Here is a 6,690-nt window from a genome sequence, read left to right as displayed (position 1 = left end):
GCGCCGGTTCGGCGCCGGAATGTTATCACCTCTTCCTCTCTTTTTAGCTTTATGTCCTTCTGTTATAGTTTTTTCCCCTTGTTTATTTTCTTTGTTCCCCTTTTGCTATCTTATCAAACCTACCCAAACCCTATACTTCTGGTGAGATCTTCAATCAACTTCAAAGGGAAAAGATGGTGTCCGGCGTTTCCCATCAATCACCCTCCACTCGCCCCACCATTACAGAAGTCTTTCCTGAAAGAACCACCGCATCACAAATCTGAGAACTCGTCTACTCGCAACGAAACGCTGCTCCAAGCTACGGCTTACGGCGAACTTCTTCTCGGGTTAACAAGTTCATTTAACAGAACGACCAAGTTCCTCTGGTTCTCCTCCTCCGCTACACGATTTGGTCTCAGCCATATACCGCTGACACAAACTTCACCAGGGATCCGCGTTTCATCGATTAATCACGATTCAACTCCGTACAAGTGACGCCACTCTCGATTCTCAGGTCTACCAGGTAAAAGGAAACTAGGTTTTCATCTGGTGGGGTTTGTTAAGTTCGGCCCTTTAGGATGTCAAAAGCCCATTAAGAATTGTGGTCCAATTTCTCCCTTGCAAAAGCCCAGGTCTGCTCTGATTTCTTCTTTGGCAATCCGTATGTGATTTCTGCGTATACTATCGGTACACTCTGATCGAAGACGTCAAAGGTACCGTATTTTACCAGTTTAGCTATGGCTGCTTAAGATCTCTTTTGGAACCCTGCCTTTAGACCCATCTCGGTTCTTCATTCATGTTTTTCAAAGTTCAAAGAGGAAAGGTCGTTTGTTCTCGAATCTGTTATGTCGATGTTGGGATTATTGTTTCCAAAGCGCCTTTAATAGCTTATCCTCGACACCTTTAAGTTCCAATACCCAGCAACCATCTTATTGTCTGAAGCTCAGGTCTGTTTATCCCTTGTCCGTGTCTGGCCGTTTACAAACTTTGTGTGGAATTCTTGATCACCATATGCATGGCAGAGAGGATCCACCTGTTATGTTACGACTTCACACTTACTATTTGCGAATCCTGGGTTTAGCTTCAGGCAAACTCTAATGATTCCAAGTATTGGAAGTCCCCTAGCGCCATCAATTGCTTATCCCTGACGGTACGCACCAATACCCAACGACCATCCTTGTGTATGAAGCTCAAGTCAGTTTATCCTTTGCCCGTGTCTTACCGTTTACAAACTTTGTATGGAATTCTTGATCACCATATCCATGGCAGAGTGGATCCATCTGTTATGTTACAACTTTACACTTACTTTTTGCAAATCCTGTTTTAGCTTCAATGGTAAACTCTACTGCTCCCAAGTATCTGAAGTCTCATGGCGTTTTAGTTCGGAAATCAAATTTCCGAGGCTGTGATTATGGTCTTAGAGGTCACTCTACCAACAACCACCCCTCGACAGTTCTAACTACCTACTTCAGTCACCACCTTGCTGCCAGCACTTCTAATAGCTGGATCATTTCAGCCTTAGCTCACCCAAGGAAAGTCCAGTTTCTTTAGTTAGTGCTTCAAACCACGCTCCACCCGATTATAAAACCATAATCTCCCACGGTATGGCTTATGCTCTACTTCATGTAGATCCTCTCGTGCCGGCGAGAATCATAGCCATAACTTCATTATCAACGTCACTTTGCCTTGTGGCAATGACTAATTTGTCTACCATTGAGCTACTTATGGAAGACTGTTCGACAATCCTTGATCTCACTTGGGTCAAATCGCTTCATAGCCTTTGTCTCAAAGCTATTTGGATCTCTATGTTGATCATCTTTATCTACTTGTGCTTGACATTGGGGAATGCCCTTATTTTAACACTTTGTTTCTTTGTTTCTTTTTCGATGTACTTGGCTTTATAATGAATAGAATCAAGTCTTTGTCCAAAAAAAAAAAAACAAAAAAAAAAAACAAAACCAATATCCAAAATAAGGAGGAACATAGTTTACAAAAGAAAAAACATATCGTGCTAAATAATCAGTCCTATAATTCAACCATTAATGAATAAAAAAGATGGAAAAATGCAACTAAATTCCAAAATGCAACTAGATATTTTACGGTATAGTTAATATGTAGTTTTTGAAAAAATAAAATTTCGTCAACTATTTCTTTAACAACATTTCTTCTAGTATACTCTTTTTGTTTCACAAAAAGTGTCATTTTAACACAAACTGTAACACCTGTAAACCGAAATTTGAAAATTCGATAAGTTCAACACTAGTGGTAGTATCGATCGACACCTTATATGGTCGAGTTACTCGGTTCAATTTTAACTCGCTGGTTTGCATGGTTGGTTTAGGAAAACCTAAGACTCAAGTTTATTAGGGAAAACTCTACTTCCCTAAATCATTAGCCTTTTTGACACTTCAGAGAGAAAAGTTCTTGTGAGTTCTCTTCAGATACCTGGAGGTTCTTTGTCTTTGTTGGTAAGATTTCTTCCTGGAGAGTGAGGATCTAAGGCTAAGGATGTGTAGGGAAGGTTGCTGTGGTGCTAGCCTCTTCGTTTTGGGTTCAGATCTCTCTGTTTTGAAAATTTGAATGCATGACCTTTGCTGATCTAAGCTGAGATCTCTAGTTTTGGTATTTTCTGTGATTCTGTGACTTGTTTGATTGTTTCTCTAGCTTGCTTTGTGTGATTCGTGGTTCATATGGCTTGGGAGAGTCTTGGCCGCGTTGGAGACAGTGGAAAGCGGAGATCAGATATTCAGCTTCAAGGAGAACGAGGTTGCATGGTCAATGTTGATCAACACCTGGAGGATGTCTGTCGACACCAATACGTGATGGTCACGAGGACTTTGATGAGTGTCGGTCGAGACCATGTGGAGGTGTCGGTCGACACTAATTAGGGTTTTTGGGTCGTCGAGGTGGGGTGTCGTTCGACATCAGCAAAGTGTCGGTCAACACCAGGTGGCCAGTGTCGGTCGACACCCTCTGGTGTCGGTGACACTAGCACTCAACATGCGGCTGAATGTGTTTCCCTTCCCTGGTTTGATTTGTGATTGTTGTTTGATGCATGTGGAGATCTTATTGCTTTTATGTAGAGCCCAGTATATGGGAGGATTGTCTCAATGGGTATTTGTGATAATACTTATGCATCTCAATTGTTGGTTGCAGTGCAGGTAAAAACAAAGTGTGATCATGGAATCGAGGAGGATGTTTTAGCGGCTCAGTTACTTTTTCTATGCTTATGTTAGGTTATTACTAGAAAGGAATAATGTTGTCTAGAACGGATGTTAGGTTGCTGGTTCTATCACTTTGTTTTTATGTTATTGGTTTTGTTGGATTGATATTGGTTTATTCGTTATTTAATTCATTCATTTATTGATATTAGTTTATGTTATCTGTTGGTTGTATTTGATTGGGGTTAGGATGCTAGTGAGTATGTGATCACTAGCTATTACTATTTAAAAAAATAGGTCGGGTTGTTTCAGTTTGGTATTAGAGCCCTTACGATTCTAGGTACGAGTTCGCTCTGCGCTTTGTTTGTTGATCTTTGGATTGCATGCTTGATTTATTATGTGATTAGTCAATTGTGTGTGACATGAGGTCCTAGAACATCCTCCTCGAGCCTTCAATTTGATTCCACGAAAAGTTGTATTCCTTGTGTGGTTATATTTTGTTTTGTTGCTTAGCCTTCTGTTCTTTGCTGGTGGTGGTATCGAAGGGGCTGGTGGGCTCGACGTCGGTGTTGGTATTGCCCCGGGTGTTTGGGTTGCAGCGGGTTGATGTGCAGGCTCTTGTGGTGCAGCCAGCGGTTTGTGGGCAGGCTCTTTTACTGCCACCGGTAGTTGCTGGGCTGGCTCTGGGGGTGCAGCCTATGGTTAGTTTGCAGGCAGGTGTGCAGCCGAAGGCGGAGGTAGTGGATGCACATTATGTTTAGATGATGGTGCAGCTACGAAATTTTGGTGCAGGATAATTCCTGGGAGCTATGGATCCGAGTGTGGCTGATGAATGGAAAGAGCAGATGTATGATTTTTTTCCAGTCACTTTAGTGTTCCAACCAGTATCAGTTGGACTTGGCAGTGCATTATCTATCTATCAGGTGATGTGCGTTTGTGGTGGAGGTTGGTGACGACCTGGAGAGTGCAGTGGAAGATGACTTGGTTGGACTTTTGGGGGGGGGAGTTCATCACCAAGTACTTCTCGTAGGAGGCGCTAGATCGCATGGAGGCCCAGTTCTTGGGGTTGAACCAGGGGAACCGCACTGTGTGGGATTTGGACGCAAAGTTTACTGGGTTATGTTGTATGCAGGCCAGGCTCTGGAGTCGGAGTCAGCTCAGGTGCGGAGATTCCTGTTGGCTCTTCACGATGACCTGAGGACTCGGTGCACATTGAGGAGTTACATTACGAGAGCGGTGCTGGTGGAGACTACAGTTGGGATAGAGGATGACTTGAGAGCACATGAAGTGGTGATTAGTCCTCTAGTGCACCCAAAGCAGACTCAACCGCATTATGATCCTAGAAAGGGTAGCAAGCCTGCGCAGGGCCAAAGCAAAATTTTGACACCATGCAGAGGATGAGTTCAAGCGGTGTAGGTTGCTTTGGGTGTGGTAGCTTTGGAGCACAGAGTGCCGAGTTATCCGCAGGGGGGCAAACAGCCATCACCGCTGATGACGCGGGTATGCTACCAAAACATAGAGGCAGGGCATGTCAGATCTTCTTGTCCCAAGATGTTTCCGATTATTGTGGTGTTGGTGCAGCTAGGAGTGCAGCAGGCTAACAAGACGGTGTTGTCGTTGCCAGTGGTACCGCGTGTGCACTCAACCATGGAGAGAGGAACCACTGCCGATGTGATCACATGAAAAACTTCTAAGACTCAGACTTCGTGAATTTAAGTAGTTCCGATTTTATAATTGCCTATGGTAAAATGTTAGGTTTCTTAGCACATGAGATTTGTGTAAGGACCCTGTTGGTGGGCGGGTTTAGGTCCAACATGTTGTTTGTTTCTAGAGCAACTCATTTCTTCGTTTCTCTGGAGTGTGCCATGAGTGGCAACATTCGTGGAGATCCTAGTGAGCGGTTTAGGACCGTTAAGGTTGTTGGAGGCGGGATGATCCAGGTCCATGGACGGGTGAGCGGTGTGGATATTCAGGTGGTTAGGGAGTCGATGCTAGCAGATTTGATTGTCAGCCTGATGGAATTGTATGATGTTATTCTGGTTGCATAGGTACAAAGTCCATCTTTGTCATCGGGGTAGAGTTGTATTTAAGCGGTTCGGAGCGAAGAGTTTGGTTTATCTTGGAGTGAGACCAATTTCAGGGAATCTCAGCTGTGCAGGCAGAGAAGATGATTAGTAAGGATCGAAAAGCGTACCTGGCTACTATTTCTATGCCAGAGTGTGTAGGGCAGGCTGTTGTGTGTGAGATCCTTGTGGTTTGGGAGTATGAGGAGGTGTTTCAGTCGTTGCAGGGGTTACCTTTATCTCGGTCTGACCCTTCACGGTTGAGTTGGAATCAGAGACGACGTCATTTTCTAAGGCACCCTATAGGGTGGCTCCAACAGAGATGGCATAGCTGAAGATGCAGTTGGAGGACTTGATGGGTAAGGGATTCATTCGTCCTAGCCTTTCATCGTAGGGAGCACCAATGTTGTTTGTGAAGAACAAGTATCATAGATTATCGGAGTCTGAACCAAGTTATTGTGAAGAACAAGTATCCTCTTCCACGGATTGATGAGTTGTTGGATCAGTTGCGGGGTGCTACTGTGCTATTTGGTTCTCCACGATCAACTTGGCATGTTGGTACCATCAGATTCCGATATACGAGTTGGACGTCAGGAAATGAGTCGGGTTGTTTCACAAATTAAGAAAATGTTGAATTTTACATGTTTGCCATTATTTAATAAGTGGTTGATATTTTAAAATCAATGAAAAGAACTTTGAGTTTAGGGGTTAATTAGAAAATTTAGCATAAAAACACATTGGAAATATAGAATGACACTTTTTGTGAAACAAAATTTTTTCTCTAAAATGAAACTCTCTATGAAACAGAGGGAGTATATTATTTTTTTAGAAGTAGACACACAATATTTTATGAGAGATTTACAATTAGGTAACTACTCTTGTCATGTACAGAGAATCTTATGTTATAGAATTTTATATAATCTTGTTTATAATAAAATATATACATTTTATTACCTTAATAAATATGTCATTGCATTTCTAAAGTTTATAATGGCTGTATTTTTTTTATAATATGTTCTCAAGCACAATTCAAAAACAGAAACAAATTATTTTTTATGAGATCTCTAGGTCGAATTGGTATTAAACTAAAACAACATGATCTGTTGTTTTAGGACTTTTCGACCAAAACAAATAAATTCACTTTGAAATTGTGTGAATGACGATAAAACATTGCGAAAGATCATGTGATAATTTGTAAGGTTTATAAACAAATATCTAAAGCTTTCCAAACATAGCAAACCATTCGTCAGATACGCGTGGGCTCACATACCGAAGTTGACATAGAGCCCATAAAAAGAAATGGTGGATGTGGTGTTACATATTTTTTGTATTTTTTTCCCTTTGACCGCAAGATATCTTGAGAAGTAATTTCTTTTTTTGTTGACTAACATTTCAGCTTCCGTTATTTACTTTAGGTTGTTTGGGTTAAGTTCGGATCACATTTCATATTTTCATAAAATCGGAATGGATATGACTTTTTTTTTTTT

The sequence above is a fragment of the Camelina sativa genome, chromosome 18 (assembly GCF_000633955.1).
Source record: "Camelina sativa cultivar DH55 chromosome 18, Cs, whole genome shotgun sequence".
NCBI lineage: Eukaryota > Viridiplantae > Streptophyta > Magnoliopsida > Brassicales > Brassicaceae > Camelina > Camelina sativa.
The sequence above is the reverse complement of the archived record's forward strand: the minus strand, read 5'-3'. Positions refer to the sequence as shown.